This window comes from Tupaia chinensis, unplaced genomic scaffold, assembly GCF_000334495.1.
Source record: "Tupaia chinensis unplaced genomic scaffold, TupChi_1.0 Scaffold000567_1, whole genome shotgun sequence".
In the NCBI taxonomy this organism is placed as follows: domain Eukaryota; kingdom Metazoa; phylum Chordata; class Mammalia; order Scandentia; family Tupaiidae; genus Tupaia; species Tupaia belangeri.
This window is the reverse complement of record NW_006160080.1, coordinates 1,370,074-1,372,327: the sequence shown is the minus strand read 5'-3', so window position 1 is coordinate 1,372,327 and position 2,254 is coordinate 1,370,074. Positions and strand designations below refer to the sequence as shown.

Genomic DNA, 2,254 nt, shown 5'->3' with positions numbered 1-2,254 from the left:
CAATGCTTTTATGTAAGATACTTTAGATACAAAGTAAAAGATAATAACTGTACAGTAGAGAGACTCACAGGTGCTAGAGGAGTCAAAGTAAAAATCACCAATAATAAGACATATCAAGGGACCAGCAGATGGCATAATGGCTGTCACTGTACTCCCATGTAGTTGACTGTGGTTGTTACAGGCTTTGCAGACACCGCCGCCCATGTCTCTTGCCCTCAACCATGGTCAACCCCACCGTGTTCTTCGACATTGCTGTTGATGGTGAGCTGTTTACAGACAAAGTTCCAAAGACAGCAGAAAACTTTCAAGCTTTGAGCACTAGAGAGAAAGAATTTGGTTATAAGGGTTCCTGCTTTCACAGAATTATTCCAGGGTTTCTGTGCCAGGGTGGCAACGTCACACGCCATAATGGTACTGGCGGCAAGTCCATCTATGGTGAGAAATTCGAGGATGAGAACTTCATCCTGAAACATACAGGAAACATACCGGGCCTGACATCTCGTCCATGGCAAATGCTCGACCCAACACAAATGGCTCTCAGTTTCTCATCTGCACTGCCAAGACTGAGTGGCTGGATGGCAAGCATGTGGTCTTTGGCAAGGTGAAAGAAGGCATGAACACAGTGGAAGCCATGGAGCGTTATGGGTCCAAGAATGGCAAGATCAGCAAAAAGATCACCATTGTTGACTGTGGACAACTCTAACGAATTTCACTCGTTTTCTCCTAACCACCAGACATTCTTTCTGTAGCTCAGGAGAGCACCCTCCACCCCACCTGCTCCATATGTCCTGTAACCTGTGCTCTAGCTACAGTTCTTTGGGGTCCATATTTTCCTTATTCCCCTCCAAACCTAGCTAAATTGCAAAGTTAAGTTTATAATTATGAAATAAAAACTAAGTAACAAAAAAATTGTTACAAGTTGTACAAAACTAAGGAGAAATAACAACTAAATGCAATAATAGGATCCTAGATAGGATCCTAGAATAGAAATAGGCCATAGAAGCTACGTAGTCGCCAGTTAGAGACAATGGCAGGGGCAAAAACACACCTAGATAGCTGACTTTGGAAGTTGTGGTAAGAAGACTCTGGCATACTGGTAGATTAATGTCAGTGAATTTTTTATGATAAAACACACATGAACTGGCCGGCTCCATGGCCTGGTGGTTAAGGCAGCCAGATCCCACGTGGCCAGCCATGCAATACAAGTCCTATAGACTGTTTCTGTTGAATAAATATGATGAAAACTTGATAAAATTCAAATAGAATCTGTAGTTTGGTTAATAGTATCACACCAATGTTTATTTCCGACTTTTGATCATTATACTATGGTTATATAAAACGTTAACATTAAGGAGCAAAGAGGACTTGCACTTTTGCTTTTTTGTTTTCATTTCTATTTTTAAATATTGAATTAATTTTATTTATTGTTATTATATTATTATTATTTTAATTTGACCAGAGAGAGAGAGAGAGAAGGTGGAAAAGCAAGCCACCAGGTCCGGTACTCAAACCACAGTCAGCAATATGGGAGTTCAGCACCTTAACCACCACACCACCTGCCGGTCTGTATTGATTTTTTGGATAGGATTTTAACTCTGTCTTGATCTTCCTACCTCAGCCTCCCAGTTGGAGCTATAGGTAGTATACACCACCACACCCAGCTCTTCTGTAGACAAAGTTTCACTATGTTGCCCAGGTCAGCCTTGACCTTGCAGTCCTCCTGCCTTGGCCTCCCTGAGTCACTGGGATTACAGGTGGGCCAGGAGTTGAACCTGAGCCTCCCACATGATCGCAGCCTGCAGAACACAGTGTCCCAGCAGCACATGCATATGCTGAGGTTGGACCCCATTTTGGACCACTTTTCCATAAGTCATTTTCTGTAAGTCTATATCCCTTAAGTGGTTGAATGACTATTCCCACTGGATTGAACATGCATGTTAATCTCCACTCCCACTCAAAATTCCACTAGAAACAATAATACAGAGCCTTTTTAAAAGGCTTAAACCTATAAGCACAAGAGAAAGGGGAAAGAACAAAATTATGATGGCTAAAAAACAGATGGAATACAAGAAGAAGGTTAATTTATATAACAGACTCTGGGAAAGGACCCAGGTCTCTCTGAAGTGTAGATCGAGCTGGAAGCAGAAGGAAAAGACCCTTCCAAACCTAAAACATCAGTGTTTAAGGTGCCACTAACAAAACACTGGCAAATAAGATGTGATAAAGTACTCCACCACTCAGCATTTCTCTTAAA

The 2,254-nt window shown here is 41.7% G+C and overlaps 1 pseudogene; it reads left to right on the top strand.

Annotated features, from left to right (window-relative positions):
- Nucleotides 1–212: 212 nt before the first annotated feature.
- On the top strand, nt 213–703 carry LOC106735900 (peptidyl-prolyl cis-trans isomerase A pseudogene; annotated as a pseudogene).
- The last annotated feature ends 1,551 nt before the right edge of the window (nt 704–2,254 follow it).